At 47.8% G+C, this 27,865-nt stretch overlaps 1 protein-coding gene across 1 annotated transcript in view; it reads left to right on the forward strand.

Moving 5' to 3' along the window:
- The window catches only part of PIGS (phosphatidylinositol glycan anchor biosynthesis class S), a 282,891-nt gene that overhangs the window by 188,349 nt on the left and 66,677 nt on the right, over nt 1-27,865 (forward strand). The window lies entirely within an intron of this gene.

Here is a 27,865-nt window from a genome sequence, read left to right on the forward strand (position 1 = left end):
TGTAGTTTGGTTTGGACTTTCTTGTTTGGGTCGTCTTCTGGTTGGTTTTGAGGCTTCCTTTCTGGTCGATCTCTTGTTGAGGTCTTGGTGCCGGAGTGTCAGTGTCGTCCAAGAGTTCTAGGTTCTGTCTTGGATTTTTGTTTTCATTGGGTTCGTCTTCCAGGTGTTGTGGGTGTTGATTGGAAGTTCCTCTTGTTTTGGTGATGTAGGGTGTTATTGCATCGATCATGTTTTTTTTGTTTCTAGTGTTGTTCACCCTTCTTATGCGTGGTTTGGTTGGTTGTTTGATGATGCTGCTTCTAGCGTTGGGTTGGTTTGGTCTGGTGACCAGTTGTCGGCGAGGTTGGAGTTAGGGATTTGTCCCTTCTCACAGTGTTGGTTCGATTTTTGTTCGTGTCTGTGGGGGTGCGTTCAGTAGTTGTGGTTCTTTGTTGCTGTTCCGGAGTGTTTGTTATTTCTTCTTTTTTCCCTCAGTATGGGTCGTGTGCGCAGCATTTTAGGATTGAGAGTTGTTTTAGTCTTGATTTGTTTGCTGATGCCGAGTTGGTTTTGCTTTGGTCTGGTTGTCTTGTGGTGTAGTATTGGGTGTGAGGGGTTGTCCACTACCAGTTTGGGCTGTATCTGTAGTTGGCCTTTTTGGCTGGTGTTGCCGACCCGTTCAGTCGCTGTCTTGAGAGGGGTAGTGGAGGTGGTTGGGGGTTATATAGTTTGGTGTTATCAGTGGCTGTCCTTACTGCCCATCTTCCCGGACGCGGTTCGCTGCGGTGAGCTGCCTATGTAGGTTTAAGGATATTTACTAGCTAAAAGTGATTTTGAGGGGCCCAGCTAGGACTCCCTGTTATCTTATGAGGCGTGAGCCCCTAATCGTAGTGTCACTCCAAAGTAGTCCTTACAATGCAATTTGAAAACAGAACCCCTGCTAAATTTGAGAGACCTGTATAGTGGGAGAGAGGCCTATCAATGCAATCTAAAAATCATACAATGCAATTTGAAAACAGAAACCCTGCTAAATTTGAGATACCTGTATAGACAGGGGAGGTCTATGCCTAGCAGGTCAGAGGAGTACAGTTTTAAACACTGCTTGAATTTGGTCTAACTTGAGGGTGAGGGAGGGAGAGAGAGATGCAGTGGGGAATTAACACATTATTTAATGTGGGGTTGTTAAGTGGCTCGGATTCTAGGGTAGAGTGGTTGCTCTACTCCTAAACCAAGGCCACTTGTACTTTACTGGTCCTTGTAGTCGATGGTTGACGGCTGGCCACTGGCTTCCCCTCTGTACACCTGCTAACATTTTCTGGAGCCGCCTGTTAGAACCGCCCTTGGCCTTAGGGCCCTTAGCCGCAGGGGCTGCCGGGCAGAGGGCTGCCCTGGAAGGGTTGGTTTAAGATAAGCAGCCCCACCAATCAGGTGAGGAGGGCGGGTACACCAACCAGGAAATGGATGCCAGGGAGGGGAGGAGGGGAGGGAGGGAGGGAGGGCGGGAGGGATGGGATGTGAGGGAGGGAGGGAGGGAAGGAGGCAAGCAGCGCTGGAGAACTGCACTGAAATCAAATTCCGGCAGAAAAAACACAGTAGGCCCCAGGAGGGTCACACGAACCAAGGCTCTCCTCTGACTCCAATGCCCAAGTGGCGAGGACGGAGCGCGACGGCCCGCAAAACACACACACACACACACACACACACACACACCAGTCCCACCAATCGGGGGAGGAGGGCGGGTACACCAATCAGGAAATAGATGCCGGGGAGGGGTGGGGAGGTGAGGGGAGGAAGGGAAAGAGGCAAGCTGCGATGGAGCGCCATACTGAAATTCAATTCTGGCAGAAAAAGCCCAGTAGGTCCCTGGAGGGTTACACGAACTAAGGCTCACCTCTGATTCCAATGCCCAAGTCCAAGCATGCAAGAAGCATCCAAGCTGGAATCGCCCTTGAGCCCACCAATTGTAATGATCTGCATCATTCAAACTGGCAGGAGCTGTCCAACCTCTGGTCACCACATCCCCTGCAACAGACATACTTTGGCCTGGGATTAGACACTCACAGCCCCCACATCTGGCCACAAACACATACTGCCTCTTTGCTTAGGAAAGCTGAAGTTTTATTTCGAGAGGACTTGGTGTATTTGGCAAATCCGGCCCTATGAGGGCAGAAAGAATGTCAGACAACAAAAAGGCCAAATGACAGGCTAAAATCCCATAGCAGAGCAATTTCAGAGTATTTGATGCTGTAGTTGGCATTCAGCTGTAAAATGCAAAAGTGCAAGAAGTGCCTCTAAGAGTGCGGTCGGCTGTCGAAAATCCACTGATGCATTGCTACTCTCGAGCTTTGGTTTTGAATAATTCCCTTGCCGACATACAGGAAGGATAATGAACGATGTTCGGGCGGACGAATGATTTTGCACCAATATAATTGGCTGATGGCTGTAAGCCCCGCTACCTGGAACCGGATATAAGCAGGGGGCAGCACACACGCACTCAGAGTGCCTCTACGAGTGCTGTTGGCGCATCGAAGTGAGTAAGTGCCCGTTCATTTAGCCTTCCTGTCATCAGCGGGACTCAATACATCTTACCGTTTACAATCTGTTGGCATTGGCACATCCCTACTAAGGAACCCTTTACAACATTCCACCCCCCAGTTATATACTTTATTATGGCAAAGCTCTGACTAGAGCTGGACAGCGTAGTAGCACGCTAAGGGGGGTAAGCGGCCGCGGAGTCCAGTTGATACGGTAATAGGGACAAAGGGAGTACTCTTTGTGAAAAAGAATAAGAAAGATACAGCTGTAATGGAAAATGGCCAGGCCCCCCCCCTCAAGTGCCAATTACGGGTTATTTTCTGGCTATCTTTAAGTCCAAACCGTCCCCCAGTCCTGAGCCGCCTGCTTCAGCTGAAGGAGATATTCTAAGTAATGCCACTATGTTTGAAGTACAGACGCAGCCCAATAATAGCAATATCATTGGCAGACCAGATGAGTTTGAAAAAGGTGGCTTGAGTTCCCCAGTGTCAATAGACAATAATGGATCACCACTTAAAATGTGCCATAACATTAAACGGAATTCTATGGGGCAAGGTACAGAACATAGCAGTAACCTCATTGAAGGAAACCTGTCGGCAAGCCCAGACCTTACTGCGCTGGCAGCTTGCATGGAGTACTGAGGTGATGAAAGTTCAGACAGCAATGTATACGATAGGACACACAGTGAACTAGGTCCTGGGTCCAAGGAAGCCACCCAAATATTGATAGCTACGGTAGTAGCAAAACACACTCTTTCGCCTGTATTCATCTTTAGCAGCAAACCAACGGGAATTAAAAGTACTGGCTACAAAAGTGGTGGAACATATAATTCAAAGACGACCTATGCTGATCGAGAAAGTCACAACAGAAGGCATACACCCAAAAATGGTAACCAACTGGAGACAAATGGGGCATGTAGGGTGAAATCGAACACAGAAGTCTTGGCAGTTAATTTGTCCAAGGACAAGGCCCGGGTTAAGTTCAAGACCTACGAGACCGATACTTCATCATTATGGCTAGACGACTTGGTGACTGTTGCTGCATGCAACGAAGAGAACGCGCCGAAAACTCAATGATGAAATACTCAGAAGCAACAAGAATTACGTGTGAAGTACAACAAGGGAAAAATGACCATGAGTTTGGTACACCAAAAGTAGTAACAACTGTATCATTGCCAACCAGACCACAGAAAGACCAAACAACCAGTATTGCAAAGGGCGTAGCCAAGGGGGAACAAAGTTCGGCCGCCCTTAGGTTGTACACAAAGGCACAGGGGGATGGCACACTCGGAGGCCCTGTGGACAAATGGACCACAGCGAGTAATTACCCCTTGACGTCTAAAACATCGACCTTGCTGAACAAGGTCAGCCAAAACACTGTTGGCACCGGCTGCCTTGGCATTGAAAAGCTTGCTGCCAACCAGGATCAAGTGTTGGATGTATCTACACAAAATTACAAGATAAGACCAGTGTATACACCAAAAACTGTGCATATGGAAATGAAGGTAAAGCAGAATGGGCAAGGTGGAGGTGTACAGCATGCATCGCGGCCAGGCGGCCTGTTGAGTACTTCGTAAAAATTGAGGCTATATCGCCACCTTGGAACAGCCCTTTTCTGAATCGAGTAAAACTGCTGGTCATGTTTGCGAATATCCTGGACCTGGCTAGAATCAGTACAAGGGACCTCCTGCAAATAGCACTCCCGAAATATAACAGTGACACAAATTGGGCTCTGGTAAGATCTACATCACTTCTGGTGTTATTGTTGTAATCTAATGCAGATACCCTGTAGAGCTGGGACTTTGAACTGACTGACCTTGTGGCTGCCCCCCCCCCCCCAAGGGAGAAATCTGATGGAATGAGACATGAAGCCAAGGAGGAACCAGAGAGCCAGAAAGAACGCTGGCTGCTGGCAAATCGAAGACACTATAGTGTCCCTCCGTCTGCTAGCCCGTATACGATGACATCAAAGGTTGGGGATGAGACAACACAGGGAAGTCAGGAAAGAGGACACATAGGAGGCCCCTGATGTATGTGCGACCTGGGTTCCTGAACTTACAGTATTGCAAGTTAGAACTCTAGGGGGTCCAGTCACCTTATCCAGAAAGAGGGCTTGATGCCCCATTTAGCCATGCATGAGATATTCTTACTGCAAGAAACCTGGCTTAATGCTGCCTTGCACGTGGATGGCTTCCACATGTACCAGGTAATGGCAGAGAGAGGTGCGAAGGGCCGCCATTATGGGGTCTTCATTATAGGTGTTAGACAGGACATTGAATTACGACACCCCTCGCCCCCCAACACCCCTGGTTGTAATGCGATGCAAGACATCAAAATAGGGTCGGGAATAAAAATCACATGGGTAAAATGCTACTGATAAACAGCTATATCCCACCAGACATACAGCTTCTAGAGCCAATACACTCTTTGTGGATTTATTTTCAGACTGGGGGAAAGAGAATGAAAGTCAACAAATTCTCCTGGCTGGAGACTTAAATGCGCGCTGCTTAGATGGGCAAGATGCGCAGCTTTCAGACATGTAGCCAAGCGAAGAGACATGCTGCAAAAAGTCGGTAATATAAAGGGAGACAAGTGGGTACATTTCCTAAGGTCGTGGTACTTAACACTTGTAAATGGCCATGGTATAGGGGATCAACAGGGCAATACACATGGGCACAAAACAATCATAGGACCACACTCGATTACTTCTTTGGTAATAATGAATTCCTAGAAGTGGTCTTTGATGTAAGTGTGACCCTGAACCGTCAGTGATCATGCTATCTTGGCCCTGACAATACAAAGACTGCATTATTGCCAAGACCCACCTTAACATTAGACTCAACTCCGCTACACATTTCCCTTCATGCGAATCACTTAGTCAAGTTACCCACTGCCAACTCCCAAACTATATCCATTTACTTACTATACAGACCGCCTGGACCCCTGGGATCGTTCGAGGAAGACCTCAATGCCATCCTTACCGACAACCTAAAAAACTCCTCACAATGCCTCCTCTTAGGAGACTTCAACTTAGGCTTCAAAGACCCCAAAGACAATCAAGCCACTCTCATCAATAACACCTTGTCTGAACTAGGCTTCACACAAAAAGTAACCAGCCCTACCCATAACAAAGGGAGAACCCTTGATTGGATAGCAGACTACAACTGTGCCGTATCAATCACGAACAACACTCCCCAATCCTGGACTGACCACCATCTCCTCTCCTTCTCACTTGAGGCCTCAAGCCCCACAACCAACATGGCACTAGCCACAGCCATCCCCACGAGAAGCAAAAGAAATATTACAGTGGAAAAACTGATCCCGCTCATTCTTCCGACGATTAGCCAACTCCAAGATGCTAATCCCATTGACCCTAGAAGGCTACAACAACACCATGCACATAGCTTTAGACGCCATTGCACCACTGAAACTCAGAAAATCCAAACCAAAAAAGCACCTCAACCAATGGTTCTCCAGCCATCTTAAAACCCTTAGATTGGAAAAGCGCAAACTGGAACAAGTCTGGAGACAATCTCCGACAGCCCATAACAAACTACTGCTTAACAAAATAACGGCCAACTATAAAAAAAGAAATCATAGCGGCCAAACAAGAATCCTATAACCAGAGAATCTCACAATCCAAGTCCAGCACCAGAGAATTATTTACTATCCTGAAAGAATTGGAAACCCCAGTAACAATCCCAGATACCTGCATTAATAAACTATGGTGCACCAGTGTAAAAAATGCACTAATTAACAAAGTCACTGGCCTTCAAACAAAAATTCAAAATAAGAAAGACTCCCTCACCAAACTCACCAACCCCATCAACACCTATTCGAACCCTCTCACCACACACCCATCACTGCTCGCTTCAGCTTTTCCAAAGTCTCTACTCTCGAAGTAGAAAAAATCATTCTTGGCCTTAAACCCTCTAATTGCAAAGGTGACCTCTGCCCCCCACAAATCATTAAAGATGCGGCAAGAGACCTCTCGCCATTCATCACCAGACTCATCAATGCCTCTTTCTCCTCAGGAACAGTCCCCATTAACCTTAAAGAATCCTGGGTCCTCCCTCTCCTCAAAAAACCTTCCCTCGACCCGTCCATCCGACCAACTACAGACCGATCACCACCGTCCCATTCCTGCTCAAGATACTAGACAAGACAGCATACCAACAAATCCAAAAATATCTTGAAACAAACCACCTTCTAGGAATAAGACAATCCGGCTTCAGACCCCAACATGGAACTGAATCTGCCCTGATAGATCTGAAAGCCCAAATAGACGTCCTTAGAGATAACGGGAAAACTGCATTACTACTCTTGTTAGACCTCTCCGCGGCATTTGACCTAGTCGACCATAAAATCCTATGTAATCATTTAAACTCAGCTGCCCACTTTTCACAAGGAGCCATCAGTTGGATTGAGTCATTCCTCAACAACAGATCCATGCGTGTCTTCTCCTCCTCTGCCGCCGCCGAGCCCATCCCCATCACGTGTGGAGTCCCACAGGGCTCGTGCGTCTCCCCCACTCTGTACAACATGTTCACAAAGCCCCTGTTTGATGATCGAGATGGCCTGGGTATCACCTACACTAACTACGCCGATGATACACAGATCCTCATCCCGTTGACGGGAGATTACAACCAGGATTTGGCCTTGGTGAACAAGGTGTATCTCATCATCCAGGCATGGATGGCTTCGCACAGTCTATGCCTGAATGATGACAAAACTGAACTCCTCATCCTTGGCTGCACCTCCAACCTAACCAAACTCGACCACAATTACGCCAACTTCATCATAGACGGGAACCCAATCAAGGTTTCAAAAGAAGTAAAAACTCTAGGAATATACCTCGACTCCTCCCTAACCTTCCACAAACAGGTTAGCTCGATGGCATCCTCCACGGCCTACACATGCAAGCTTATAAGAGCAGCCAAACCCTTCCTCTCCACCCAGAGTTGTACTACACTAGCTAGAGCTTTGGTATTATCCAAACTGGACTATTGTAACGCCTTTTATATAGGAGCCACCAAGCAAATCACCAACAAAATTCAGACGCTACAAAACAACGCTCTTAGAGCAGCGCTCAACATTCCCAGGAGGGAACACATTTCCAATATCAGGAAATCCCATAACTGGCTCAGCACAACAGACAAAATCCTGCTTAAAGTAGCATCACTCACCCACAAATGCCTGAATAACGCTGCCCCACGCTATCTGGCAGACAGATTATGCAAACACACCCCCATCAGACCCACCAGATCCTCCAATGCTAATCTGCTCACTGTCCCCAGGTTTAAACGCACCAAAATGGGTGGCAACAGCTTCCAGGTGAAAGCACCTCAATACTGGAACTCCTTACCACCATCACTCAGAACTCCCCAATCTTACTCACTTTCTAGTCGCAACTACATCCATTGGTTAAAGAACACAAACCATTTATACCTCTAACAGCACTCGGTTGCTCTCCGCATTGCATGCCTTAAGTAAATCTGTAAATTTGTAATTTTAAACTTGTACATTTTTGTAATTCTTTAATTATATGTATTGCATTATCTTCTGCCAAACTGCACACATGTTCCTCATTGCCACACCGTAATTATGTAATGTAAACTATAAGCAACCTGTAACCAAGCTTTGAATACCCTTGCTGCTCATGCGTCCTCATACCCTCGGGTCTGGTGCGCAATACAAATGAATAAACAAATAAGGAAGTTACCCCAAGACCCTGTGCAGGTATACAGACCAATTGTCCAGGTTACCGTATCTGCTGGACCACCGGGCATGTCCCAAAGGCTAACACCTTACTTGGGCAAACACTGGTTGGGGACCCAGTGTCATGATTACTAAACTCGGGCTCTCATAAAAACCTTTACCCCCTTTAGCTCTGGCAAGTGGAGGCAGGTGGGGAAATCAGGTAGGGGCCAAGTGGGTAAAAGCCTGGCATTCAAAACACTCACAGCAGTCACTCAGAACAAACACTCCCATCACTTAGGAAGTTGCACACTTGTTTCCTGGTTTTAAATAATTTCCTGCCACTCCAATATGGACATTGTGGAACATCCTGGAAGCTACAGTACATTCTAGTTTTTGGGTGTGGCTGCCTTTAAAAAAGATGAGTCCGTGCTTTGTGTGCTTCCTGTAAACTCGAGCACACGCTTCCGGCCGCCTGGTCTTCAGTCTCCAGTTTTCTCCCGATCCGGCTTCTTCCGACGGCCAGAGTCGGCGCTTGCTTCATCGGTCCTACAACGAGAAGGAGAGAGAAAGCAGTTAGTGGACAGTGAGTTTCACTTGCCTGCAAATCTCCACGCAGCGTGCCTTCTAGCAGAACTGTAAAACTTACCTCGTGCACCGCTTGCAGCAGGAACCCGCTATCCATCATATTTCACGCACCTTTCACCCGACTCGGGTACCCTGTAAGGAATGAGAAAAGTCATTAGAACTCTTACGCCATCTCCGCTCATCGCTATTGCTGCAGTCCAGTGCTGTGAACTGCCACGCAAATCACCAAGTGCCACAGCAGATCAGAAACATCATATTTGAATAACCCCAGTGAGGTAACTGGGCAGTCACAGACTTGGTGACTCTACTTACCTGAGAACTTACTTGAACTGAAATCCCAGTGCAGTAACTGGGTAACACGAACTCGTGGAACTAAAGCAGCAAACAGCTGGAGGCAGTTCTCAAGGACAGCAACTCCGGAGCAGCTCCCAAGAAATAGCGCCCCTGCATGAGCAGGATGGAGTGTGCACCAAATTAAACACACAGGTGAGACACGCACTGTAGTGAATTAGGTATCTAGGTGGGTTGGGAGGGAGAATGAGGGTAGGCTATCCCTTTAATTCAACCCTAACCATACACTCTTTTGGCAGGTCAGACCTCTCACTACCAGAGGGGTGGTGTAGAACCAGAGAAGGAACTTTGAAGACTCCATTGCTCCTGCAGAGACTCAGGTAAGCGTGACACCGAGGCCTAGTGTATAGACTTAGTGCCAACCAAACGGAACAATGGCTGCACAGCCTATTGGCCAAAACAGGGACCTTTACAACCGGGAAACTGTTTTCAGTGGACAAGCAGGTTCAGGGGTTATGACCCATATTTGGGAGGCAGAAAAGAAAAATGAGAAAGAGGCTTAGAGCCATTCGGACGGCAGGATATGATCATAGTGAGCAGACCGATCGGGTAAGGACAACTATCTGTAATTATAAATGCTGGGGAAAGCACTGGAGACTGCCAATTAAAAACAGACCGTGGCAGAATAGGATTGTACTGCTCAAAAGAAGGGACCCTAGAAAGAACTGGTTGGCATCAGCAGAGTCTAAAGAGGATGCAAAGAAACACTCTAAACCCAATCAAGGAACAGGTGTGTTTAGATCACTTGCTGGAAAAGGAGGGGAACAATGTCAAGGGGCTGCTCCTGCAATACTGCCCAGGGGGCTGGCCGTTAAATATCACACGGGCTGCTTTAGAAGTAAAGATCAAGAAACTAAGCAGTTTCAGGGCAGCAGGCCCCTAATGGCTTAGCCAACATAGTACTGAAACACACCCCAAGTTCGTGGGCTGAGCTCTTGGAGGCCCTCTTGAGGAAAGTATGCCAGTCACAGACGATCCTGTCTTTGGGGCAGAAATCGATCCTGCTGCCCGTCTTTTAAAAAAGGAGACCGTATAGCTCCCAGAAGACTATAGGTTATTGTCCCTATTGGACGTGACAGGTAAGTTATTCTCGTCCTTTGTAGTGAGCATACTACAGAGATGGATAGATAAAAGGAAGATATTGCAATTTGTCCAGGCAGGCTTCCGACCGGGCAGCTCGACCACCCATATCGAAGGATCCTGGATGCGCTCATAACTAGGGCAGGAGACCCAGCTGGGGCTCCATTTTACATAGTACTTGTTGATTTTCAGGCTGCATTTGATGGTATAGATCGAACTGAACTCTGGCATAAAATGGAAGCGAGTGGATGCCCCACAAGGTTGGTATCCCTATTAAATGTGTTGCATAATGACACAGGGGCCAGAGTGAGATTGGCCGATACAGTCAACGTATCAGCAAGGGTCAAGCAGGGCTGCATTGGGGCCCCTATGCTATGCAACCTTTATATGCAGGGCCTCCCCAACAACACTTAACTGTAGGGTCCCTCAACCCTGCATGCTATATGCCAACGATTTGGTGTTAATCATACATACACAGGCGCAAAGCAGATGTTTGAGAATTTGGTGAAATATGCGGCTGCAAATGAGTTGGTCAATAATATGGATAAAACAAAGGTCATGGCTATAACACCAAAAAATGAAGATTGGTGCCGTAGACTGGTGTTTAGGGTTTATAGTGATATTTTCGAAACCCATATTTTCGAATGCCATTTTCTCGACACCAAATTTGCAGAATTTATTTTTTTCGAATGGTTTTTTAAAATTGTATTTTTTAATTGGGGGGTTCCCCCCCCGAAACCCTTTTTTTTTATTTACCCTTTTTTTTAACTAACGAAACACAAAAATAAACATGAAATAAAAAAAACATTTGAAAAAAAAAATTCGGCAAAATGTTTTCGACATAATGGTCATTCGAAAATATGTTTTCAAAAATATGACCGGATACCGGTGTGGAGATGTCGTTAACAGCAGCAAAAGATTCCATCAGGAACTAGATAAATTATATGACACCATAAATTGGCACCTGGACTTCAAGAGGGGCACAACTTTTGTTACTATAAAAGCCATATTTATTAGAAAACTTAACGGTGGGACTGGGCCAACAATTGCACTCGGTCATCGTCACTGAGATCAGACGAATATATCGCAAAGGTGATTCATAGGTTCTTGGCTACACAGGACTATTTAAAACAGTGCCCCTATCCAGCTGTCCGTAGTCTAAGATTTAGGTTACGTACAAACCAACTTCCCCTGTTGGTTGTTAAGGTGGCACATACTAAAATTCCCCTGGAGCAAAGGATATGCCGGGTTTGTGGGTTATCTGAGAAAATTGAGACCCCAAGACATGTTCTAACGGAATGTAAAGTCTTGGGTTCAACCTACATGACCTTATTGGGTAAATATGTACATGACTATGATCCAATTAAGAGTTTGACTTTTTGGACATATTTCCTGAATAGCGACTCTGAACAGCTACATATAGATGTATACTGGATCTGGCGGCATTTTGTGAAAACCTCAAAACATTGAGGTGTACATTGTGATTTAAATAACCTTTGTGGAAATCACTGCTAAATTAGTACTACCTATGTACCCTCTGCTATTGCCAAATAGGCCTAATCATAGTGTGCCTCTCTAATATATGGGCAAATGGTGATATAACAAATGATCTACCAGGAAAGCCATTGCAATGATTGATAGGCATATACTTCGAGTTAAGCATGTTTAATTGTTATACAAGAATGATTTACAATACCTTTTTTAAAAGTGTATCGACAATGGTTTTAATAGGATTGTGCACCCCTTGGTTGAAAGAATGAAACAACGAAAGTAAGAAATCATATACCAATGGAATTGCTATTGGTTTTAAATATGCACTGGAAAAGGTAGTGGACTTGTATGTCCCAGTATTTTATTGTGTTATATTTTAGATTGTTTTAAGCTGTAGCTAAAAGTTGTACATTTTAAACTTGTGCCTGAGACCATTAAAACGAATGGTAGGACAGTTTCCACTGCTACCAGCCCATCTTGGACACATCATGCAAGTAACCACGAAGTTACAAATAACAAAGGGACTGCGACAAATCCCTGCATGTCGTCACTTCTCGCCATTGGGGGAGCCCGTCACAAGAGGCCAGGGAGGCGAGACAGCTACCCGATAGTCCCCCTGGGGATGGTACCCAGCAGGTGGATCTCATGGGGAGAGGAGCCCCCTGTGGAATTAGTGACAACCTGGGAAGAACATGGTATCCCCATAACCCTGAAACACTTTCCTACCCTACCCCCCCCCCCACCAGTACCTTACCGACTATATCCATGTACGTTTGCCATACCAGCTAGGTAGGAAGTACTGAGACTAGGAAGAGTGTGGACTCCTCAAGGGACTTATATCCTTATGTACTGAGACAAAGGAGAGACTAACTGACTCATTAAAAATCCTCAACATCCGTACTAGGACAAGGAAGAAGTGTGGATGCAGAAAGAGCACCTCTACCAACAGTCTAATTGTTATAGGATTCCTATTGACCGAGCTACCAGTAAAACAGAAGAGGGAATTCCATATGAGAGAAGCCCTCGCTGGAGGAACTGGGAGATTCAAACCCTGTACGAAGGAAGAAACCGTAGAGGACGAGAAAGTTACCCGCCTGCATTTACGTCCCCCAAATGTCCCTTGTTGAAAGGTTTGATCAGGAGACAGGAGGTTGGAGCAGTCAGCCGAGCGAGAAGGCTGGAGCGAAGGAACCGCCTTTGCCATGCAGCCTAGAAGCTGGGAGCCGCTGCAGTTCTCTGGAACGATCGTAGCAGGCCAGGAGGCCTCTGGGAGTCACTGCGGAACCGCTGCAGTCTCTCAAACGATTGGAGTAGGCCGGGCAGCCACGGGGAGCCCGCTGCAGAGCTGTGGCAGTCCCTGGAAGGGTCAGGAGACACCAGAGAGCGGAACCGAAGCCTAGACACAACTGTGAGACACTGGTAAGCACCAGAAGAGTGTGGGGAAACCAGGACGGTTCTGAGGGCCCCCAGAATATAGAGAAACCTTTGCCAAAGGGGTCTGAGACTCAAAGGAACAAAGGAAATCAATACAAAGAGGGTCTGGGGCCCGAGAGAGAAGCCTATGCCAAGCGGGTCTGGGACCCGAAGGAGAGAAGGAAACAAATACAAAAAGGGGGCTAATAAGAAAGGTCTGGGACCTGATAAGGGTAAATGCCTGGCATGATAGTGAACCAGGTATAACTCCTGAGGAACAAGAACTGAGAAGGGCCTGGGAACCACAGCCAACAACAAATTTCCTCTGGGATCATCATCATCATAGTCACCGTACCAAGGTAGACTGTGAGCATGGTGAGCACTAAAGATCCTGAAGAGCACTTTGAGGAAGGCCAGGGGAAGGGAGATATACACCTTGGTCCTATGAACATTGGTGAAACAGCCAATAAAGAGAGTCCTTCTCTTGGCAACCTGAAGAGCTTGAGAGAGGCCAGGGGAGGGAGACAAACCCACTGGTCTTGATAAACATTGTGGGAGGAACCAAGAGGAGGGAAGTGTTACTCTGCTACCTCATTATGATTGGGTTTGGCCAACTTCTCAGTGTCTTCCCCATTTACCATAATAGGGTGGCCTCCCAAAATCCTCCCACCAGGCTGATTTTGGAAATCCATCTTAACAGAGAATGTCTGGTGATGAAATATCCAAAAGGATTTTGTCCTACCCCAAAGGATGTTAAGAGCACTAATTGCATGTACATTCCTTAAATTCCTCTCTGAAGTGAGTTCAGTGGAAGAACAGGGAGGAACATTTCTGTATCAATCAAATCTAAAAGAACTTTATGCAGAAAAGAGGAATGTTTTTTTTTAAATCTACATTGACTTTTGCGAAGCTTGAATATTCTTAGGATCTGTGCTGGAGTGGTGTTACTTAAACACTTAAAGTTGAAATGGAGGTTAAGTAAGGCAATATTTTTTATACTTCATGTCTATTAATGATCTTGATTCTGATGAACGAATATTTTTTTTTTTTTAAATCTGGCATTGGTGGCCATCTGGGAACGTGATAATGATAATCAACTGTGCCTTTTGTGCAATGCTGCTAGGGAAGATCTTGCTCATTTTTTGTTATTCTGTCTGGGTTACTCAAAACAAAATTGTTAAACCACTTTTGTGTGATTTGCGGTATTTACAGTATAAACCTGCATTGGACTATTTCTCGGCTGACTCTCCTTGTGTGGGTTGGGAGCTTCTGTTATTTTTGAAGTATGCACTGAATAGGAGGAAAGTTTTAGGAACGTGGTTTGTTCATTTTTATTTTTATGCGGTTTATAACATTTTGTAATTATGTATTTGAGCACAGCATTTTTATGGAAATATTCCTGTAATTTTCAAAATAAACCAATGAATGAATGAAAAAAGTCTGGTTTTGAAGTTATTGTCTTTGAGCTACTTCTTGGTTACTTGTGTTTTCTTTGTCATTTTAGCTGCTCCGCACAAGTTTGTCATTGGGTTGTGTGATGAGTGCGAAGATGGTGAACAGAAGAGTCTTAAACTTTGGGTCTTCTTAAAGAAAATATTTATAATGCAAACTGAAGTTGTATCCTGTGAAGTAAAAAGGTGCTCCAAAGTACTAAAACCCCTAAAGTAAACTCTCCGGTCCCAACTAATGCTTTAACTTAAAATAAAGGTTTCCTGTATCAAAGGTTTCTTGAAAGTGAGTTGTCAGAATAGCTAAATCATGTGGTTCAATTGGTTCAATGAAGAATATATACTTGAGGTCCTTCTTCGGATGAAAGGTACAGAGGGTAGAATCTCTAACTCAGTCCTTCCCTAAACAACAAAAGTCTAACATTTCAAATAGAGGTTTTCTCTTTGTGTTTCTTCAGATAGACAAACAACTGGGCCACTTGATATATCACATTTTTAACATGTCTGTGCCCAAGGGTTCCTAGGCGCGACAAGACCAGGAGTGGGGCTGGGGCTGGGGGTGGGGAGGGCAGAGGGAGGAGAAAACAATGATCTTACTAGGCCTTGTGTTATTCATATCGTGCAAGTGCAGGGAAGTGGATGGGGACCAGTGCCGAGGCGAGGTGTGGGGGGACAAGTGTAGGTAAATCGAGAGAGAGAGAGAGAGAGAGAGATGGCATGACCCAGGAAGTAGGGGAAGAGCCCATAGAGAGTGTCCAGAGTGCTGGAGAGATGCAGGGAGCAGGTGTCCTAATAGGAAGAATCTCTGGAGACAGAACTTCTGGGGGAAAGTGAGGAAAGGAAAAATACCTCTGAGGAGGTGCAGCTGATAGATTGACTTCTTAGAGATGTCAAAGATGTGAGGAGAGAAGAAGAGTGTGGATTCGAAGATCACCCCGAGGTTCTTAGCCTCACAGGAGCAGGAAGAGGGCCCAGGGTGGGCGGCCAAAAAGAGAAAGAAGGAGGGAGCTGGTGTTGCGATGATGCAGATCTGTTTTATTGGCATTAAGGCAAAGATCATTGGTGGCACACCATTTCTGGAATGAGAGAAGAGGAGGCGGCCGAGGGGAGGGCTGGGTGTCACCCGCATAACACTGAAAGTTGGAGCAGTGATACAGTGGGCAAGAGGGGCCAGGTATTAATTGAACAGCCAGGGAGAAAGATTAGACTCCTGGGGAACACCACAGGTAGAGAGAGAGAGAAAGAAGGGAGGAAGGACCCCAGTTGGACCTGATGGGGTCAATCAGTGAGAAAGGAGGGCCTGATCAGTGGTACCCAGGTTATCACAGAGGCGATTGAGCAGGATGGCATGGTTGACCGTATCAAAAGCAGAAGAAAGATTGAGGAGAAGGAGGACAGAAGGAAAGTTAGAGTCAAGGTTAGAGAGCAGGTCTTCACAGATGTTAAGGAGAGTAGTTTCCGGGCTTCTGGCCGCTCTGAAGCCAGGTGGTCATGGCATGGAGACAACCAACAGATTCAGTGTGCAGATTAAGTTGGGAGATGGCAAGCTTTTCCAAGAGTTTGCCCAGGAAAGAGATCGGGCGATAGTTAGCCGGAGCAGAGGGATTGGCAGAGGGCTTCTTAAGGAGCGGTGCCCAAGGGAGGGCTTAAGGGGGGAGGGGAAGGTTCCAGTGGCAAAGGAGTGATTGCAGAAATTGGCCAAGATTGAAGCAAGGGTGTTGATGTGGTCCTTGATGGTTCTGGAAGAACAGGGAAGAACTTATGCAAAGCAATCCAACTAGGGCCTGTAGTTGCCTTCTACGTGTGGGGCCTCTTAGGCGAGGGATCAGCTGAGTCCTGCGTTTTAGTTCTCTCTCTCTGTCCTTAAGTGGTTCATACCTCTCACTCTCTCTCGGCGTGACTCCCCTTTCCTTCAGTGGTCAATCTTCACTACCTTCCTTCTCTCTCTCTCTTCTTTGGCTCTCACGTTCTCTGGGAACCTGGTTGGAGTCATCTAATATGACTGAGTTTATTAGACTGTATGGGTGATTTGGCCGAATTTCGGCCGTTTGAAAATACCCGAAATGGCTGAAAAGTTTGACCAAATCACCCATGCGGTGCTAAAGAATGCAGGGGTGTCCCCCTGCTCACTTTATTGTGAACGGGGGTTGCGGGTGTTTCCCCTGCAACCATCCCAAAAGGCCCACAAAAAGAGACCCTGCGGTGCTGGTTCATGGTCACGGAAGTGAAGGGGAACAGGCGTTGCAGGGACACTGCGAGTCAGCAGCCGCAATATATGTAGGGGGGTGGGGGCGAGGTTTGTGGTGGGGGCCAACTCAGAAATGTTCAGGGGAGAAAAGACCGAAGGTTATTACGGAAAAATAATCTTCAGTCTTTTTTCCCTCGAACATTTGGATGTCAGGCTTTCAACCCTGTCCCAGGAGGATAGCTCAGTGGCAGCGTGCTCGACTTGGAAACAAGATGACACGAAGCAACACAGGTTCGATCCCTGGGTCCGCGCTTAGAAACCTCTGGGTATTAAGCGCGTTATAAATAACCTATCATATCATATCCGATCCGACCTGGATTGCTGCCCCTTTCCTCTTGCCCCTCTTCTCAGGGGTCCTGCTTATGCCCTGGTCTCTCTACCAGGATTTTAGCAAGGTTTTGTGTTAGCCTCTTCTCAGGTGGGTCAGCACTTCCACCTTTCTAGCTGTAGGTGCTTTCCTTCTTGCCCCTGGATCAATCGGGTCCCTCTGCCTTTTCTTAGGCAGCTTAGCCCTTCCACCCTTTTGGCTTGGGTGGACTGCAGGGATACTCTCCTTCTTCCTCCTGGGTCAGCTAGTCTCCTTAGCCTCCAAGGTTTCTCGGGCAGGTCGGCTCTTTCTCCCTTTTGGCGTAGGTGGTCTGCAGGGGTACTCTCCTTCTTTCCCATGAGTCAATTGGTTTCCTCCAGGCACTTCATGCAGTTTCCAGGCAGGTAGTGCTCCAGAGTATTCCAGGCTCCTTCAACCAGGCAGCAACCCCTCCTTCAGGTTACAACTAGTCTTCCATTCACCAGCGTCTGGAGAGAAATACAGAGAACCTGTCCCTGACTGAGACAAGTTATGATATGGCATTTATAACGCGCCTATACAGTGTTTCAAGACGTGACGAGGCAAGGGAGGGGGAACAGAGGGAAGACAGATACAACGATCTTACTAGGCCAGGTGTCATTCAGATCGCGCAAGTGCATGGGAAGGGGAAAAGTGTGGGTGGTAAAGGGAGGGGACAGTGCAGTACATTGGATAAATAGAATTTATAGTACATTAAATAAAATATACGGTCAGCTGGTGGCAAATGCAAAGGTAAGTTCAGCCATCAGGTGTCAAGTGCTAGTAGGGGGACTGTAAGGATACAGGAAACGGTCCCCAAGTGCGGGGGTTGCCAGGGAGGCAGTGAGGTGTGCAACTGGCGGGGGAGGTGACCTGGGCCCGAGATCAGAAGGGTGGCCAGGTAACCAATGCAGTTTCAGTTTCAGCCAGGAATTCTACAGGGGAGAGGGGGAAAGAAAGCAAAACCAAAGAGGAAGGTTTTGAGGTGCTGCCGGAACTGGAGATGGTTCTCATCAAGTTTCAGGGAGGCTGTTCAGAGGGAGGCCCCAGCCGAAGAAAAAGATCTACCACCAACTCGTTGCTTGGAGAAGCGACTGACCCTGAGGGAGTTGGAGGGCGGATGAGCGAAGAGCTTGAGAAGGACAATATTTACGAAGAGCAAGTTGAAGGAATTGAGGCCCCAGGCCCCAGAAGGCCTTGTGGACAATGCAGAGGGTTTTGAACTTAATCCTTGCAACCACTGGGAGCTAGTGCCAAGAGTTCAGTCCTGGAGAGATACGATACCTGGGCTTGAGGCCAAGGACAAGTCTCGCAGTCCTGTTCTGGATGAGTTGCAGAGGGTGGAGAGTAGAGGCAGGCAGATTTAGAAAAAGGCTGTTGCAGTAGTTCAGCCTAGCGGGAACCAGAGCTCTGGAGACAATGAGCTTCTGGGGGAAGTAGGGGAAAGGAGGAATACCTCTGAGGAGGTGCAGCTGGTACAGAATGAGCTGGCTCTGCTTTTATAGCCAGACTCCCCATCCTGTTGGCTCCTTATTGGTGGAAAGCCATGCTTACAGGATTGTCTGGCAGGGTTTTGCCACTCGGGTACTCCTATGTTTAGTCTCGCTTTCTGTTGGCCAGTTGGGCTTCTATTACTTAAATTGTAGATTCACTTTATTAGCTTTTCTTTCGAATGGATTGTGTCCTCCAACGTATTCCACATCTTTGACATGTAATGTCCACAGCTGTACTGCTTCAGAATTTTTCGACAGAGTGTGTCCTGCATCAATGGCATTGGGTCAATGTCCTTTGAGGGCCTCCGTCGAGGTTGACGTCATCGGATGTTATAAGTAGGACGCACCGCGCCCGTAGCCTCAGTTCTGTTTTTTTCCACAAATGTGTTTGCTTCGAGAACTTGGCGTGCGTCTTGTTATCTACTTTGATAATGTCTTCTTCTTCTACCCCACCGACCCCCGCTGTCGGGCTTTAAAAAGTGCAGGGTCTGTAAGTCCAAGATGTCCATCACAGACCCGCACTGTATCTGCTTATGGTGTCTGGGTGAGAGCCACAACACCGGCGATTGCTCGAAGTGCCAGTCGTTGACTGCCAAGGCCTTGCAGGACCGTAAGGGGAAGTTGCAGGTAGGTTGGGTATCCAAACCCCCGTAAATGCAAAAAGTCTACTGGTCTTTCCACCAACGACTCGAGGGTTGACTCTCCCCGTCGGAGGGAGTCCAGGGGATTTCGTTCCCGGAGTGGTTCTTGCCACTCGTTCTCCTGATCGAGGCACTCGCAAAAGCGGCGTCACAAGTCACCTTCCCTGTCCTCGTCGAATAATGGCTTTGTGAGGAAAGTGGCTTGCCCGACTAAATCTTCTACTCCAGAGGAGTGGGAGGCATTAAGGGAGAAAAGGTTAGAGATTTTTCAATCTCGGGGCACTGCCCCGTTCATTCTCTCGGTTGAAGCCAGTGGAAAAGGTCTCGGTCCGACATTTGCGCACCTTCAAGCCTGGGCGGTCGGCCTGATAAACATCTGGAACCGTGAAGGTGTCGTTCGGACAAGGCTCTGGTAGATTGCCAGAGACGTGTCGGGTCCAGATCGAGGTCCTAGTCCCCAGCGAGACCGTCGAAGTCTGGGAAGGTGTCGAGAAAGGTGTCTACATCGTCGGTGCCGTGCCCATCGAGTGCGGCTGTCAGGGCCTTGCCCTCGACCAGGCCCTCAGAGCCCTCGTGCCATTGTCGAAACCGAAGCCATCGGCACCCTTGATGCCATCAGGGCCTACAGGTCTGAATTTGCCGGTGGAGGCCCCTAGAGCTGTGGAACCTCTGAGAAAGGCTCTGTCTAAGACACTGAGGCCCCCTGTTGACTCCGGGTCTGCTCCTGTACCTAGGAGGGAGTTATCTTGCTCTCTACAGGATATCTGAGGATGAGGAGAGGTCTGATGTGGAGTTGAGCCTTTTCATGCTCCTGGTGACGCCCCCGACATGTTTTTCTCTGAGGACAGTCAGTTGGAGGATCTGCGTCAATCTTTACATGACGCCAGTCACCTGGACACATCTTCTGGGATGGAGTTTGGCAGGCCGGAGCCTGGGGCTCATGCTGAGTCCTCCTATAGTAGTTTGATGTTGAGGGTTGGGTTACGGAATACCTGGGGTGGTCCGGCCTTCCAGTTGAATTCGATCTGGGTGACCTGACTGACATTTTAGATCTGGATCTGTCCACTGGCCCAGTGTTGTCTTTTCACATGGCGTTACACCTAGCAGCGTTGGCTGCTGCTTGAAACACCACGGAGTCTCTTCCGGCGGTAAACAAGTTGTTGACTAAAAAATACCACCCATCCAGTAGCGACCCCAGCTACTTATCCACTCCCCCCACTCCTGAGAGTTTGGTGGGTCAGGTGGCCACGGCCACCTAGAGGTAGGCGGCGTACCCTACCATCCCTCCGGATAGAGACAAGCGCTTTGATGGAAGGTATTCTCGGCTGGGAGTATGGCCCTTAAGTCGGCCAACTCCACCTGTGTCTTGGCCACATTTTTGCACACTCTGGAATGGTGTCTCTCTGGCGGCTGAGCATATTCCCGAGGGGGAACAAAAGGGATGGGTTCCTTGCTATTGTGCAGGTTGGCAAGGATGCCATGTGTGAATCCCTTCAGTCTGGGTTGGACACGGCAGATAGTGTTAGCCGGACCATGGCTGGGAGCACCGTGATATGCAGCTTTGCATGGTTGCGGAAGTCAGGGTTTCCAAGGGGCCGCCGTAAGGGTCCTCAAGGTGGAAGGGGACGAGGTGCCAAAGCCGCTCAGGCAGCTGCCTCTTTGCCTTCGGGCGCTGCCGCAGCCGCTCTAAAACAGCTATGAAGCCATGTCTCATTGTTCGCCAGTAGGGGGCAGACTGTCTCAGCATCTAGAAGAGTGACGAGCCATTACTTCAGATGTGTGAGTTCTGGAAACAATAGCCCACGGCAACTGCCTACCCTTCCTAAATCAGCCTCACGACAATCCATCTGAGAAACTCTTTGAAGATTCCGGACCTGCTCCTTGTGCAGGAAATCTTGACCCTGCTAGACAAAGGCGCTATATAACTAGTGCCTGTGACGGAGAGGAACAAGGGCTGGTATTCCCCATATTTTTTTAATCCCAAGAAAGACAGAGGACTTAGTCCCTACTTGTTTTAGCATCGCTTCAACAAGTTCCGCTGGACGGAGAAGTTCAAGATGGTCACTCTTTCTCAGGTCTTTCACGCCCTTCGACTTCAGGATTGGTTGGTGTCATTGGACCTACAGGATGCTTATTTTCTTGTGCCGATCCATCCAAAGCACAGGAAATACCTGAGGTTCGCCGTTGGCAGCTCACACTTTCAGTTTTGAGTCCTGCCATACGGGTTGACCTCCCCCCAAGGGTCTTCACCAAGCTCATGGTGGTAGTGGCGGCGTATCTCAGAAAAGGGGGGTTCACGTCTACCCTTACCTGGACGACTGGCTGTTCTGAGCGCGTTTTCCCAAACAGGCCTTGGATCATCTCAGCCTCACCTGCCACTCCCTTCACAAGCTGGGCTTCTTCTCAATTTCAAGAAGTCGCACATGACACCTTCCCAACAGCTTCAGTACATCGGGGCTGTGTTGGACACATCCTTGGAAGTGCTCGCCACCCAAGGTGAGGGCTCATCACATTGTACAGATAGTCGACAAATTTCAACATGCCCGACAAATTTCAACATGCCCAGAGTCTCCCGACTTTCGAATTCTTAAGGTTGCTCGGCCTCATGGCATCCTGCATTTTTCTGGTGCCAGAGGCCAGACTGCGAAGAGATCCCTTCAATGGGCTCTCAGGACGCAGTGGTCCCAATTCTCAGGAAAGATGTCGTATCTCCTTCAGATTCCGATCACGGTTTAGTTTAGTTTATTCATTTGTATTGCGCACCAGACCCGAGGGTATGAGGGTGCAGGATCAACAAGGATATTCAAAACTTGGTTACAGGTTACTATGCATTACAGTATTATAATATGATAATAGTGGCAACAAATTTACAACAAACGTACAGGTTTACAAACGGCAAGTAGTTTACAAATGTACAGAGCAAGCAAGTAAAGCATGTAGTTTACAGATTTACAGCTGAACATACATTTCTATGGTGTATAGTATTATTAGTGGTCCTTGTTCTTGATCCACTGGATGTAGTTTCGCCTAAAGTGTGTATAGGTTTGGGGAGTCCTGAGGGTGGGTGGTAGGGCATTCCAGTGTTGGGCAGCTTTAACCTGGAAGCAGTTGCCACCCATTTTGGTGCGTTTGAATCTGAGAATAAGCAGGTTTGCGTTGGAGGATCTGGTAGGTCTGTTGGGGGGGTATTTGCTAATTCTCTCGACTGGGTAGCGTGGGGCACCATTGTTAAGGCACTTGTGTGTAAGTGAGGCAACCTTAAGCAGGATTTTGTCTGATGTGTTGAGCCAGTTATGTGTTCTCCTAACGTTGGAGATGTGTTCTCTCCTAGGGATGATGAGCGCTGCTCTGAGAGCGTTGTTTTGTAATGTCTGAATTTTGTTGGTGACTTGCTTGCCGGCTCCTACATAGAGGGCATTGCAGTAGTCCAGTTTGGATAATACAAGGGCTCTAGCTAGCATTATGCAGCTCTGGGTGGAGAGGAAAGGTTTGGCTGCTCTTATAAGCTTACAAGTGTAGGCCGTAGAGGATACCATGGAGCTAACCTGTTTGTGGAAGGAGAGGGAGGAGTCAATGTATATTCCTAAGGTTTTTACTTCTTTGGCTACCCTGATCGGGTTCCTGTCTATAATGAAGTTGGCGTAATTGTGGTCCAATTTGGTTATGTTAGCAGTGGAACCAAGGATGATAAGTTCAGTCTTGTCATCATTCAGGCATAGACTGTGCGAAGCCATCCACGGTCTCACAGGATCTTCTGTGGTGGGCCAGCAAAGGGACTCTGATGAATGGAGAGCCATTTTGGCAACCATGGCCGGTAGTGACGGATGCTTCCCTCACAGGATGGGGGGCTCACGCCAACGAGCTGACCGCCAGCGGTCGTTGGTCTCCGTCAGAATCCAGCCTTCACATCTTTTGGAGCAAAGGGCCATCAGGCTAGCCCTGTAGGCTTTTTGGCCGTCTGTATGCAGGAAGAGTGTCCTGATCATGACAGACAACACAGTGGCCATGCATTACCTCAACCAAATGGGAGGTGTAGGGTCGCTCCTGCTATGCAGAGAGGTGAAGCAGCTCTGGTTCTTGGCAATACAGCAAGGAATTTTGCTCTCTGCGCTTCATCTGACCGGAGAGGAGAATACGGCGGCAGACGCTCTCAGCAGGCAGAGCGCAGCCATCCACGAGTGGGAGTTGGCTCAGGAAGTCCTTCAGGAGATCTTCGCCCTTTGGGGAACCCCTCAAGTGGAACTGTTCGCGACCGTTGCCAACCGGAAGTGTGAGACATGTTTCTCAAGGGAATTTCCTCGAAGAGTAGTTTTAGGGGACGCGTTCGTCGTGGATTGGTCATTCCCACTTCTGTACACGTTTCCTCTGGTCCCAGTCATTCCTCAAATTCTAGGCTGCGGAGGTTCGGGTCACACATAATCCTAATTGCTCCAGATTGGGCCAGGAGAGCATGGTACCTGGACTTTCAAGAAATGTCCATCTGTCCTCCACGCCGTCTTCCCCACAGAGAGGATCTTCTCTCATGAGAGGGGGGTCGGGTTCTACATCCAGACGTCAACACTCAACCTTCACGCTCTGTTTCTGAAAGGTTGAGATACAAGGATTGGGACCTCCCGGATGACGTGATTGAGGTGTTGCTTTCGGCCAGGCGGCCGGCAACCAAATCCCTGTAATGTTGCCATTGGCGTAAGTTTTGCGACTGGTGCAGAGGGCACAATGTCAATCCTTTTCAGTGTTCCATTCCGATGGTTCTTTCTTGCTTTCTTTGGCCCACATGGGGTTTCAAGTGGGTACCATTAAAGGTTACCTGAAAGCGCTGTCTATTTTCAAGCGCTCGTCTGAAGAATGTTCTTATTTTAAGATTGCTTTGATTTATCAGTTTCTAAAAGGGCTCACAAATGTCTTCCCGCCGTCCCCTTTTCAGGTGACGGTTTGGGATCTGAATCTAGTCTTGAAATTCTTGATGGGTGCTCCGTTTGAACCTTTGCACTCTTGTCCTTTGAGACTGACCTTCAAGATGGTTTCCTTGATTGCAGTTACATCGGCTTGCAGAGTGAGCGAGTTGCAGGCACTTTCGTCTAATCCACCCTTTACTGTGTTCCACAGGAATAGGGTTGTACTGAGGGTACATCCTTCCTTCCTACCTAAGATAGTGTCTGAATTTCATTTGAGCCAGAAGGTGGTGCTTCCTGCTTTCTATCCTCCTCATCCTGGTAACGAAGAGGAGACACTCCGTAGGTTGGAACCCTAGGAGAGCTTTGAGCTTTTATATTTCTAGGATGTCCACGGTCAGAGTGGGCCACCAACTTTTTGTGGGATACACTGGACACCGATTGGGCCAGGCTGTTACCAAACAGACCTTGTCCAGGTGGATTATCCTCACCATTGCTGAATGCTACAGATTAGCTGGCAAGGACCCGCCTGAGGGTTTGCGAGCTCACTCCACCAGGGGCGTGGCTACATCCACAGCCCTGCAACAGGGAGTTCCTGTTAAAAACATTTGTGATGCTGCAACGTGGTCTTCCATCCACACCTTTGTCAAGTATTACTCCCTGGTTATTGTCCATTGTCAAGATATGGCATTTGGTAAAGCAGTGCTCTATTGAGCCATCTGATTGGGTATATCCAAAGTGTTCTCCCTCCTCCACTCACTGATACTGTTTTGGGAGTCTGTCAAAGATGTGGAATATGTTAGAGGACACAATCCATTCAAAGAAAGTTACATACCAACTGGTAAAGTTCTTTAGGCTGGATGTTGTTCCAACGTATTCCACATAGCCCTCCCAGCCTGACCCTCTGAAGAATTTCCTATGCTATTGCAGCTTGCGTTCCCACAAGGCTATGTGCAGTCAAGGAGGCTTGGTGTGCGGTTATGCCACACGTTGTGGAGGGGGAAAAAACATGAACTGAGGCTATGGGCGCTGTGCATCCTACTTATAACATCTGATGACGTCACTCTCGACGGAGGACCTCGACCCAACGACACAGGACGCCTGCTACCGAAAAATTTCCAAAGCAGCACAGCTGTGGACATTACATGTCAAGGATGTGGAATACGTCGGAGGAACTTCCAGTCGAAAGAATGTTACCAGTTGGTAAGTAATTTGTTGTTCTATTGTTATCCTGGGCTCCTTTTTAAATCTTATTTGTCCGATACTAGAGTTTTTTTTTAATTTTATTAAGTATCTCTTATATTTCCCCAGGTATCTCTATGGGAATTTGAGCATGGGTCCCCCTTAATCCCCATAGGCTCTATGGAGTTCCAAACATCCTGGACCTCTCCTAGTGCTGTTGAAGGAAAAGATTAGAGCCTTTCCTTTGAGGTCCTGCAGTGTTTATCTGCCATCCTCTCATCGACTTCCATCCCTCAGAGCTGAGGACCCCGCATTCCTGACTCCCGGCGTTCCAGAACAGGCATACTAAGAGGTGGATGCCCATTTGTTCCTCCATGTACCTGGAGCTGCCGGGCAGGGCCACTGCTGCCGCCAGGCAGCCCTTGTTAAATCTCTAGTGGGGATTGTGAAACCACCATTCACCACAATTGCTTTAGCTCCTGTATCATCTAACCTGTCTTCTCATTTTCCCAGAGATGCCAACTGAGGGGTTTGAAGATCCCTTTCTTGCAAGCCCTCACTTCTTGTGAGTTACTTCCCTAGTTTAGGTTGCTGTCCAGACTTCTGAAACATAGTTAATAATCTCAGGCTTGCAACAATTTTTGTTGTAGAATAAACCACTGCAAAATTGTGCTCCAAAATACACTGGTAGCCCAGGGACCGTATCTCTCCAGCTCTAAAATCTCTCCACTGGCTGCCGGTGGTTGCAAGGATCAAATTCAAGACCCTCGGCATCATCCACAAGGCTTTCTGGGGCCCGAGACAATGCTACCTCCAGCTTTCTGTCACTAAATACTCTCCTTCCAGATCCGTTCTATCTTCTAGCTCCAACTCAATTCTGATCAAACGTTTCTCCAAGCAGAGAATTGAGGGCAGATCTCTCTCCTTGACTGGCTCCCTCCTCTGGAACAGCCTCCCTGCCTCTCTCCGTCTTGAACCGGACCCCCTCAAGTTCTGCAAACAAATCAAGACCTTTCTTTTCTCCACCTCTCTCCCTTTCTTGGTCATCCACTCCACTGCTGCTCAGACTGGCAGTCTGATCCCACCTGTGTCCAACAAGGTCCAGGCCATCTGCCCAGTTGCCACAAGCACCAACCCCTGCACTGCCCGCTGGGCCCACATCTGACAGCTTCCGGGGACCAGGTGAGCAAGAGGTGTGCAAGGTAGATGTTGAAAAACCAAGTCGAGAGTATAGAGCTCTGGGGAAAACCACATGCAGAGAATGTGATGGGGGAGAAGAAAGAACCCAGGTGCACCTGGGAAGGACAGTTGGTGAGGAAGAGGTCAGCCAATCCAGTGCCTGGTCTAAGATACCAAGGGTATCTTGGAGCCGTTTCTAAATTCTGCTGCAAGCCTGGCTACAGGCTTCTCATTCACGTACCTATAGGGTATGAAGTCAAGAACATTCTGTAAGAGGTGAAGAAACCTTGAGTAACTGTTACTGGTAGGTCCAGCTATCCATAAACGATGGTCCGTTGCTCAAATGGCCACCTTTGATGGTAAGGTAAATTGGAACACTACCTTGCAATGATTGCTTATTGAGTGATATGTTAATGTTAAAGGACATTTGTACCACGCACTCTCACCACCGGAGTGGTCCCTTGGCGCTCTGGTGGCTCTGAAAGAGGAGGGGAGGTTGGGTTAGTGGGAGGAAGCAGGAAAAGTGCAAGAGAGCAGTGATGTGCTGTTGGCGGCCTCAGCCCGGTGTGTCCGTTGGCTGGGCCTGAGGTGTTTGCGGCCGGTAGTCGTTGTGTACAGTTGTGCAGGGCTATGTGTGTTTTTTTGTTGTTGTAATGTAGTGAAGTTTGTGCGGTTTGTTGTGCTATAGGTTTTGGTTGTGTTTGGTTTGGAGTTTGAGAGGTGTATGCAGAAAGGGAAATTGTTAGTAGGGTTGGTTAGTTTGCGTATTTATCCTGAATTGAAGCGCTCAGTTTTTTAGTCTCCCCTGTTGTGGCTCTGTCCAGATCTGGGTCTGACTGGCATACAGGTTCCTTACTCCTCTAGCCCCCGTCTCTAACATGCTCTCTCATAGCCCCCTTTATCTTCCGTTCATACTCCTGTGGCCATTGCACCTGCCAATGACCACCTCTCAGGTAGTGGGGTGATTGCCAATATCTCGATAATTACACACCAGTGTGGTACCTGGCGGTGATTAAGTAGGCGTGCGAGAGTGTTGGTGGGATTGTCTGGGGTAGTTGACTCAGTTTCCAAGCGTGCCGCCTGTGTTCCAGTCTATCCGGTGTCATCCGTCCAGGTGCCGTGGGCGTTTATCTCTCGGGTCAGGGATGTCTGTGTCTTTTTGGTTTAGTCATCCTTTTTTTCCCAGTTTCGGTTTCTTGGTTTAGTCTGTGGTGTTGTAGAGCCAGGTTTTTAATGATTTCCTGAATTTTAGGTGATCTTCAGTGTTTCTTAATTCTTTTGGGATGTTGTTCCAGGTTTTTGCGGCTAAGTGGTAGAAGGAGGT

Source organism: Ambystoma mexicanum, chromosome 9 (assembly GCF_040938575.1).
Source record: "Ambystoma mexicanum isolate Mex_15411 chromosome 9, UKY_AmexF1_1, whole genome shotgun sequence".
NCBI lineage: Eukaryota > Metazoa > Chordata > Amphibia > Caudata > Ambystomatidae > Ambystoma > Ambystoma mexicanum.